Here is an 11,397-nt window from a genome sequence, read left to right as displayed (position 1 = left end):
CATAAGTTTCATCTTAGATGGTGGATCAGTCAAGTTCTTAGTTGCTAGCTACAGAAATCAATTTTGGTTAATGTAAGCAGAAAGGAGATTTTTTAAAAAAGTTTTTATACTATAAAAAATACATATAACATAAGATTTACAATTTTAGCTGTTTTTAAACATACAATTCAGTGGCATTAATTACATTCACAATGTTGTGCAACCATCACCACTATTTATTTCCAAAACTTTTTCATCACCCCAAAAAGAAATGCTATACCCATTAAGCAATAACTCTCCATTCTCCCCTTCCCCTAGCCCCTGCTAACCCGAATCCTACTTTCTGTTTCTATGAATTTACCTATTCTAGATAGTTCATATTAGTGGAATTATACAATATTTGTCCTTTTGTGTCTGGCTTACTTCACTTAGCATAATGTCTTCAAGGTTCATCCATATTGTAGCATGTATCAGTACCTCCTTTTAATGGCTGAATAATATTCCACTGTATGGATATACCACATTTTGTTTATCCAAGAAAAGGAATTTTTGAAAGGATATTGAATAGGTTTTGTAGAACAAAGCCTGGAGCCTACAGAGCCAGCGGGATACTTCGGGTTCTCTGGGGGCTTTGCCTCAGAATCTCCAGCAGTGAGTCAAAGCTGCCTCTCTGCTCTCTAATCTGGGGTAAATTATTCTGAGCCTCTGTCCCTCAGCTGTAAAATAGGGATAAAGAATCTCATGCAGGCTGTTTATTCATTTGACATAATCCATGTAAATCACTCAGAAGAAATTGTGGCACTTAAATAAAAAAGTGTTCATGAATGTTACCCATTGTTGTGGCTTATAAAAATCATTGTTTATCCTTCTTCCTAATATAAAATAAGACAAGTAGAACTTTTTCTAAAACATCTCCTCCTAAGGAAAGAGACAAAACTAAGTTGCTTTCTGGTACATGTTTTCAATCAATTTTTTCTTGGGATTAGGACTTCTGAGGAAAGGAAAAAGGCTCTCCTCCTGACTAGGAGGGAGACGACCCTGCCAGTCCAGCCTGATGTCCTCTTTAGACCCAGGCAGCTTTAGGGCTTTCTTTTCCGAGTACAAGCCCCTACTGTGGAAGGACAAACGGACCAGGTGGCTGCAGGTAATGTCTGATGAAGGGGAATAAGATGTGGTTCCTTTTGCACATGATGCCCTGTTGACTCTGACTGCACTCCCCTGCCATGGGAGTTAGTTACTGACTGGGAGGATGTTATAGTCTTTTGGAAGTGGATGGATCTGGGTTCAAATCCTGGCTCTGTTGTTTACAGGTCAAGTTTCCCACTTTATAGGGCTGAGAAAGGTTATCCATGGGAGCAGCACAGGGATGGGTAGCACCCAGGAGAGCTACTGCCCTAGGGCGCTGTGGGCAGAGGTGCCAGTGTGGAGCCCCCAGAAGAAGCTGGAACATCAAGCTGAGGTATCCTGTTGCTCGTTAGTCTGTCACTCCCTCTGGCCTCTCTGCAAGAGTCAGCTTGGACATCTTGGCAGTGGGGAGCCTTTGGTGTGGTCTTATGGTCTCATCTTTGGCAAGGAAGGAGCATGACTGTTTTCTATCATTTACTGGCTGAGGTTCGGTAATTCTGGGTAGAGCCTCGAGCCGGCTTGAGCAACCTTGAAACGTAGCTCTGCCTTCTGATTCCCCAAAGCGTTTTATTTAGTTGTGAAATTGATTTTTTGTTGGTGTAAATCTTGTTATAACAAAATGATGTTCACCCACAATTCAAATGCCCTGAGAAATCAAACGTATATGCTGCATTTTGACTTCGCTCTTGCCACTAACCAGCAAGGCCACAGCAGTGCTGGCAGCACAGTTATAACGTATTTTCCAAGACCCGTCATGGGTACTCCCAACGGCGGCTTATAGGACCACGTCATAATATGATTACAACAATGACGATCTCTCATACAATACAGATAGTTCAACTCCATCACTTATTTATTCTTTTCAAAATCCTTTTGTGCCTGGCATGTGACAGAAGACTAGTCCCATTTTATAGATGCGGAAACTGGAATTTAGACACTGATTGCTAACAGATGGCCCACCTGGGTCAGTATCCACATCTTCTGACTTCTGGCCCTGAAGTCTATTTATTCTCCCTACTATGAGCTGGGCAACATGAGAACTCCAGATTTTATGGACTTGGTAGTTTGTGACATGGTTCCAGGGAGGAACCATGTCACTTGATCTCTCTCTGCCTGGAAAGGGGGCAAATCTGTAATCTTTCTCTCTCTCTTTCTCTCTCCAGATTTCCAAAGAGGAAACAGCTCCCAGCCAGAGCAGAAGCCTGAGCCTGGTTTGTAGGCAGCGGGGTGTACAGGTGGCTCATTGCCTTGAGCCCCAGGGCAGCAGTAAATTGATATTTGCTGATCTCCGAGGCTCTGGCAGAGATGCGGAGGGAGGGCTGGGAAAGTGACATTTCTGTAAATAACCACACCTGGTTTTAAGAGCAGAAGGGTTGGCATATCCCTGTAGCCTCATCAATTACCATCAGCCTTTTGCAAAGGGAGCCCCAGGGGAGAGAATGTCTTCACACTCTTATGATTATTTATAGACACCTCGTCCTGTCCGCACTCTGCGGGGAGGATGGTTTGCCGGGCAGCAGCCTCCTTCCAGATGTGTTTATATTCTTCCAGGCCCAGCAGAATGTGTCCTTCAGCCCCTCCACTACAGGCAGCAGAGAGGATGTCCAACATTGGGACATAAAGAAGATGTGCATGGGGAGGCATGGGGCAGCATGCCTGAATTTCTCAGTTAGATTCATGTATCTCCCAGCGAACACTGATTGAATAGCCACTTTGCTGCTAAAGAAGGAAATTCAGTGTAGTGGTTAAATAAACACGTTTGCAAGCAGATAGACCCGGATTTAAATCCTAGCTCTGCCATCTACAAGCTGTGTGGCTTTGGTTAAGCTACTTAAAGCTTCTGCTTCCATTTTCTCATCTGTAAAATGGGATAATAATACCTCCTCTCAGAGTCATTGTGAGGTTTGAATGCAAAGGGTTGAGCAGTGTCTGACACAGCAAGTGGTAGGTATATGGTGCCTTTTTTTCTTTTTAATATGGAATGCTTCATGAATTTGTGTGCCATCCTTGCGCAGCAGCCATGCTAACCTTCTCTGTGTCTTTCCAATATTAGTGTATGTGCTGCTGAAGCAAGTACTGGTACCCATGTCTTATAACACACTACCAGATACTCTGTGTGTGTATGTGTGTGTATAATATTTTTTTTGAGGAAGATTGGCCCTGTGCTAACATCTGTTGCCAATCTTCCTTTTTTTTCCTCCCCAAAACCCCAGTGCATAGTTGTGTATCATAGTTGTAGAGTTGTAGCTTTTCTATGTGGGACGCTGCCTCAGCTTGGCTTGATGAGCAGTGAGTAGGTCCGTGCCCAGGATCCAAACTGGCGAACCCCAGACCACCGAAGCGGAACGCGCAGACTTAACTGCTTCCCCACTGGGCCGGCCCCCGTGTGTATAATTTTGATAGGAAACAGGCCTGAAGAAAGAGAGGCAATATAGGCAGTACAGGCAGGGAATTCCAGCTTTTAGGAATTGCTGTTCTAGCTGGGATGCTGGCCTGGGCTGCCAGCATCTGGTGTCGAGGCTCGGCAGCCTCTCCAGATGGAGAGTCTTGTTGGCATGCCACACTCTGAGCGGAGCATTGGTTTAACAGTTAACCCAGCCCTGGCAAAAGTGAGGCTGCCTAAAGTGACAAAAAGAAAAGACACGTTTTGGGTGAGTTATCTGCAGTCAATGGATTTTCCTGCTCCGTTGTCTCCTTTCCAAAGGCCTACCTTCACTGAAGTATAATGATTACCCACTCCACGAACCCCTTGCATTAAAATTTTCTTACAACAAATTTAAAATGCACAAAATTAGGCAGAATAGTAGAATGAGCCCTCATGTACCCCTCACTCAGCCACAAAATAAACTCAGGGCCACTCTGGTTCCGTCTATACTCCCCTTGCCCGAGTATTTAAAACACATCCCCCAAATCATATCATTTCACCTTGTGTTTTTGTGTATGCCTTTCCGAAAATAAGAACTTTTTAAAAGAACAATCTTAATATCATTATCACAGTGAAAAAAATCAACAAGTTCTTAATATCATCAAATATCCAGTCAGTGTTCAAATTTCCACAATTGTTTCTATTTTTTCCAGTTGAATCCGGTCTAAATAAGATTCACACATCATAATTGGTTGATATTTCTATTAGTTTCTTCAATTTATAGATTCCCCAGCTCTCTTTTTATTTCCTTGCAATTCATTTGCTGAAGAGACTGGGTCATTACCTATTTTCTAGATAAGACTGCAACCCTGTGGTGTTGTCTACCTTGCTCCTTTGTCCCCTTTATTTTCTGTAAAATGGCAGCTACATCTGGTGACTTGGTCTGATTCAGATTTATTTATTTCTTTGCAAGGCTACATTGTAGGTATTGCCCTGTGCTTCCATCAGCTGGCACGTTAAGACTGGCTGTCTCTTTTTGTGACTTAACAGCCATTGACAATCATTGCCCAGATCCATGATTTCATCCGGGGGTTTGCAAAACGTTGGTATTCTAATTCTAGCATTCCTTCCTCATTTATTACATGGACTATTTCTATAGCAAGAATTGTTTCCTCATCGACTATTTGATTAACTCATGATATAGTATAATCAAGAAAAACGGGTCAAATGCTTGATTCTTTCCTTATACTTATCAGCATTCAGAATAGTGGGTTGGTTCCCTTACATCCTCCAGAGGTGACCAATGAGATTTTTTGTTTTATAGTATCATTAAGAACTCATGAATTTAAACATATTCCATGTGTTTCAATCTATTGCAGTTATTATTCTCTTTGACGCTCAGAGTTTCCCATCTCTGGCCAGTGAGTTGGAGCCTCTTTTCTGAGTTGCTTCCTGAGTTCTGACATGATCATGACCCCAGTAGTCATTGGTAGACTCCTTGCTTTCTGGAAAGAAAAGACGTCCAAGTTTGGAAATGGAAATATTTCTTAAACAGAAAATATATTATTCGTTTATGCTGATATTTTCACTTCAAATTTAGGATTACAGGGCTTCTCTCAACTTCCTTGATTTTATTTTGAATCTTTTCCTCTTATGCTAAAAATCTTGGTTCTTAATGACAATAGCATAATTGCTGATTTGCTTAACCCTATTATACATATATTTTAGAAAAACAATACCAAAAATATGATTAGTGAAAACTGTTATTATTATTATTTTTGTAGCTTTTAGGTATATGTCTTACTAGACACATACAGTTGAATTACTGTATTTTCAAACCATTTAAAATAATATACTTCTGCCTCATTAAGCTATGAACTCAATGCAGTTAGATCCATTTATTTTATTTTGCCCTTGATTTGAGGAATTGCCTTTTTCATTCTGATTTAACACTTTATAATCACCTAAAACATTTTCATGATTCTAAAGCAAATCTTAAAAACAAGGTATTATTTAGAGAAGTCTAGCTTCTATCCTAAACTCACTTCTCTTTTTTCTTCTCTCCCTTTAGCCAACAATTTTATTTACTTTATGGTTTATTCTTCCGTAATTTTTTAACTAAGCAAAACCATACATGAATACATACTTATAGACATATGTGCATGTGTGTGTGTGTGTATATATATGTATATATACATGTATATACATATATATACACTCTCTAAGATAAATGGTAGCTTATTATATATACTTCAGTCCACCTTTTTTTCATCTTAACATTATATGCTGGAGCTCATGCTGTGGTAATATATAGAGATATTCCGCATTCCTTTCCACAGTTGCATAGTTCTTCACTATTTGAATGTACCGCTGTTTGTTCAACTAGTCCCCTGTTGATGGACATTTGGGTTTTTGCTATTACAAAAATGTGTTCCTGTTTTGTGTTTCTGTCAGTATTTCTTTAGGACGGATTCCTAGACATACGCTTCCTGGGTCAAAGAGTCGGAGTGTGTATATTATTTTGCTGGATAGTGCCAAATTCTCTTCCATAGGATTTGCACTTTTTTGCATTCCTTCCAGCAATGATGGGAGTGCCTGTTTTCCAAAAGCCTGGCCCAAAGAGTGTTTGTCAATCTTTTGGATTTTTGCCATCCTGATAGGTGAAACGTGGCATACTGGTGTATTTTTGCGTTTTTCTTATTATGTACACAATCAAGATATTTTCATATAGATAAGGGGCATTTGTATTTAGTTTTCTGTGAATTGCCTGGATATATCCCTAGCCTTTTTTTTTTCTATAGGATTATTGGTCTTTCCTTCTTTCTTGTTAAAAGTTCTTTATATATTGGAAAGACTAACCCTTTATCTATGATAAAAGATGAAAAATTTCTCCAAGTTTGTTGTCTCTTTACTTTTCTATGTGTTTAAAATTTTTTTTCTTATTTTTATGTAATAAAAGTCATTAATCTTTTCTCTTATGGCTTCTAGATATTAAGTCAGAGGTAGGAAAGTTCCCCCTCGCTCCTGGATCATAGAATAATTCAGACTTGTTTTCTCTGTACTTGTATGGATTCATTTAACACATTGTACTTTCTCATCCACTTGGAATTTATCTTGGTATATGGTGTGGGGAATGAATACAATTTTATCTTTTTACATATGGCTATTCAGTTAGTCTCATGCCTTTGATTAAAAAGACCATCATTTCCCCCACTAATTTGAGACTCTGCCTTTATAATATACTAAATTTCCAAATGCAATTGGATCTATTTCTGGATTTTCTATTTTTTTCCATTGGTCTATGCATGTAACACCACCAAACTCTTCTAATTAGAGATATTATAATATGTTTTAATATCTGAGAAGGGTATCCCCTTCTCATTTCTCTCTCTGTCTCTTTTTTCAGGCTTTTTCCTTCTTGGCTATTCTTGTTTATCTGGCCATCCAAATGAATTTTATAATAAACTTTGATCACATTTTTATTTGATTGTATTACATTTATGAATTATATTAAATTAAATTTTATGAATTAACTTAGACCTGAAATCTTTCATATTGAGTCTTTCTTTCCAAGAATATGGTATATCTTTCCATTTGTGCAACATTATTTTTGTGTGTTTTTTTTGAATTGTTTTATAGTTTTTCTTCAAATAGATTTTGGACATTTCTTGTTAAATTTATGCCTAGTTATTTCATTTTATTTGGCTTTCACAAAGGGAGTCATCTCTTCTAATATAACCTGATTTTTGTTTGTATATATGAAGATATGATTTTTGTATGTTGACTTTATAACCTACTTTACTGCATTATTTTGTTTGTTTGTAATAGTTTTCTACTGATTCCTTTGGGTTTTCTAGATACATACTTATATAATCCTTTATTAATGTAATGGAAAATGTTAATGGATTTTAGAATATTGAATCCACTCTACTTGGTCATAATGAAAAATTGAATGTGCTGTTGGATTCTGTTTGCTAATTATTTAATGTTTTTATTGATATTTATAAGTGAGATTGGTCTATAGTTTTTTTCATTGATGCAATCATTTCAGGTTGAGATTGATGTTGTACTCACTTCATAAAATAATTTTTAGAAACAGAATTTCTTTAAGAAATGATCTGGACCAGGTGATTTTTGTGGGAAAACTCTTTTTCTATTTCCTCTATTTCCTCTGTAGTATTTTATGCGTTTAGACTTTCTGTCTCCACTGGAGTTGATTTTGACAAGTTGTCTAGAAAAGTATCCACTTCATCTATTTTTCCAAATTTATTTGCAAAGAATTGTACAAAGTAGGGTCCTATCATTTTTTAAAAAAATTCCTCAGTTTTGATGGTTATTTCCTCCTTGTCATTTCTAATTTTATGTATATGGTCCTCCCGACCCCTGCTTTTTTCTTCAATTACGTTAGCTAATAGTTTTTCTATTATGTTATTTTTTTTAAATAATTAACTTTTGGATGTTTTTATTAGTTCTATTTTTTCTAACACTTTTTTGTGAGGTATAATTTACTTTCTGTAAAATGCATTATGGGTACAGTTTGATGATTTTGAAAAATTTATACAACATTTACACAAATTTATGCAAAATTTATGCAACTAAACACTAATCAAGATAGAAAACAATCCGTTACTCTAGAAAGTTTCTTCTTCCTCCTTTCCAGACAACCTCCTATGCCCAGAGGTAGCAATGTTCTAATATCTGTCACCATAGTTTAGTTTTGCCAGTTCTCAAACATCATATAAATGGTATCATACAGTATGTACTATTTTGTGTCTAGCTTCTTGTACTTAATATATGTTTTGAGATTCAAACATGTTCTCGAGTGTATCAGTGTTGTGTTCCTTGTCATTTCTGAGTAATATTCCACATTAGATATACCATGGTTGTTCATCTACTGATGGATTTGGGTTGTTCCGGTTTGGATCTATAAAGAATAAAGCTGCTATAAACATTTTTGCAGACACATGGTTTCCTTTTACTTGGACAAATACCTAGAAGTGGAATAGTGTACGTTAAACTTTATACAAAACAGGCGATTTCACTTCTGGATATCTATCTGAAGGAAATGAAAACACTAATTCAAAAAGATATCTGCACCCCCATGTTCATTGTAGCATTATTTAAAATAACCAAGACATGGAAGCAACCGAAGTGTCCATCAACGGATGAATGGATGAAGAAAATGTATATATACACAACGGAATATCATTCAGCCATAAAAAAGAAAGGAAATCTTCCCATTTGTGACAACATGAATGGACCTTGAGGGCATTGTGCTGAATGAAATAAGTCAGACAGAGAAAGACAAATACAATATGATCTCACTTATATGTGGAATCTGAAAAAGAAAACAAAGCAAAACAGTCTCATAGATACAGAGAACAGATTGGTGGTTGCCAGAGGTAGGGGCTGACAAAATGGATGAAGGGAGTCAAAGGTACAAACTTCCAGTTATAAAATAAATAAGTCCTGGGGATGTAATGTACAGCATGGAGACTATGGTTAATAATACTATATCATATATTTGAAAGTTGCTAAGAGAGTAAATCTTAAAAGTTCTCATCATAAGAAAAAAATTTTTGTAACTGTGTAAGTGACAGATGTTAACTAGACTTATCATGGTGATCGTTTCACAATATATACAAATATCAAATCATTATGTTGTACACCTGAAACTAATATCGTGTTATGTGTCAATCATATTTCAATAAAAAGTTTATAAAAAATAAGGATGCTTAAAAAAAAAAGAAACAGGTAATTATTTTTCCAAAGCATTGTACTGTTAACAACCCACCAACAATGTATGAATGTTCCAGTTTCTCTGTATCCTCATTGACAGCTGATATCATAAGTCTTTTTCAATTTTAGCCATTCTAGTGGGTGTGGGCTGATATCTCATTATGGTTTGAATTTAATTTCTTTGGTGACTAATGATGTTGTGCTTCTTTTCATGTGCTTATTAGCTATTTATATATCTTCTTTTGTGAAGTTCTTTTTGAAGTATTTGCCCCTTTTTTGAGTTGTCTTTTTGTTATTGATTTGTAGGAATTCTTTATATATTTTTGATACAATTTCTTTATCAGATATATGTTTTGAAAATATTTTCTCTCAGTCTGTGACTTGCCTTTTCTTTTCCTTAACTGTGTCTTTTGATGGACAGATGTTATTAAATTTGATGAAGCCCAACTTATCGTTTTTTTCTGTTATATATAGTGCATTTTGTATCCTCTCTAGAAAATTTTCCCTATCGCAAGGTCAAAAGGATATTCTGCTATGTTTTCTTCTAGTTTAATTGTCTTAGTATTTACCTTTAAGTCTATTTTCTACCTTGAATTGGTTATTGTAAATGGTGTGAGTTTTTTGTTTTTGCTTTTTAAACATGGATATCCAGTTGTTTTATTCGTTGAAAAGGCTTTGCTTTCCCCCATTGAACTGTGTTAGCGCCTTTGTCAAAAATCAGTTGACTATATATGTGTGGGTGTATTTCTATTTTCTCTAGTCTGTTCCATTGATCTATTTGTCTACCCTCACACCAATACCACACCACCTTGATTACTGAAAGTTTATAGTGAGTTTTGAAATCAGGCAATGTAAGTCCTATGACTTTAAAACATTTTTAACAAAACTATTGTGGCTATTCCAGGGTTTTTGCCTTTCCATTTAAATTTTAGAATCAGCTTGTCAACTCCTATAAAAAAGCCTTCTGGGATTTTTACGGCAGGATTTGTATTAGTCTGATAAGGCTGCCATAACAAAATACCACATACTGGGTCTCTTAAACAGCAGAAATTTATATTCTCACGGTCCTGGAGTCTAGAAGTCCGAGATCGAGGTGTCAGCTTGCAGATGGCCACCTTCACCCTGTGTCCTCACATGGTCCTTCCTCTGTGTGTGGGTAGCCCTGGTGTCTCTTTGTGTGTCCAAGTCTCCTCTTCATATTCCCTCTTCACCAGTCAGATGGGATTAGGGCTCACTCTAACAGCTTTGTTTTAACTTAATCACCCCATTAAAGGCCCTATCTCCAGATACAGTCACTTCTGAGGTGCTGGGCGTTAGGGCTTCAACATATGAAACTGGAGGGGTACACAATTCAGCTCATAACAGGATTGTGTTGGATCTATAGATCAATTTTGAGGTAACTGACATCATAACGATACTGAGCCTTCCAATCCAAGAGCATGTTACATCTCTCCGTATATTTAAATCTTCTTTAATGTCCCAGAGATGTTTTATAGTTTTCAGTGTAGAGGGCTTACATATATTTTGTTAAATTTACCCCTAAATATTTTCTGTTTTTTGATGCTATTGTAAACAGTATTTTTAAAATTTATTTTCCAATCGTTTGTGGCTAGTATATAGAAACTCAATTACTTTTTGTATATTGACCTTGTGTCCTGAAATCTTCTTAAGTAACCTCATTAATTAGTAGATTTCTTGGTAGACATCTTACATATACAATCATTTACTTCTTCCTTTCCAATCTTTATGCTTTTTTTTTGCTTTTTTTGCACTAGATAGGACCTTTGGTACATTGCAGAATGGAAGTGGTAAGAATACACATCCTTGACTTATTCCTAATCTTAGAGGAAAAGTGTTCCATGTTTTACCACTAAGTATGAGGTTAGTTTTAGGTTTTTCACGGATACCCTTTAACAGACCTTGGTGGCTATGAAAATATACCTTTCAGATTTCCAAATAGGGAGAGCATAATGACTGATAGCCCTAGCAGCTCCATTCTGAAATCCATCATTTTGTTTGTGCTGAGGCCACACTTCCCAAAGACTTCTCCCAGCCAATGCCTAGGAGATGTGGGATTCCTCTGGCGGGTGACCTTGGCTTGAGGACTCCCTGCTGGCCTTGTCTAACTCTCTGAAAGCTGCACTGGTGTTTCGGATGCTTCTATGCCCCTGCCTCCTTCTCCTCCTCCT

The 11,397-nt window shown here is 37.0% G+C and overlaps 1 non-coding gene across 1 annotated transcript; it reads right to left on the bottom strand.

Annotated features, from left to right (window-relative positions):
• Positions 1-3,074: 3,074 nt before the first annotated feature.
• On the bottom strand, positions 3,075-3,181 carry LOC131409172 (U6 spliceosomal RNA). Its single transcript, XR_009220853.1, has one exon. It is a non-coding gene; the product is annotated as a U6 spliceosomal RNA (small nuclear RNA).
• Between the last annotated feature and the right edge of the window lie 8,216 nt (positions 3,182-11,397).

Source organism: Diceros bicornis, chromosome 7, assembly GCF_020826845.1.
Source record: "Diceros bicornis minor isolate mBicDic1 chromosome 7, mDicBic1.mat.cur, whole genome shotgun sequence".
Classification (NCBI taxonomy): domain Eukaryota; kingdom Metazoa; phylum Chordata; class Mammalia; order Perissodactyla; family Rhinocerotidae; genus Diceros; species Diceros bicornis.
The sequence above is the reverse complement of the archived record's forward strand: the minus strand, read 5'-3'. Positions and strand labels throughout refer to the sequence as shown.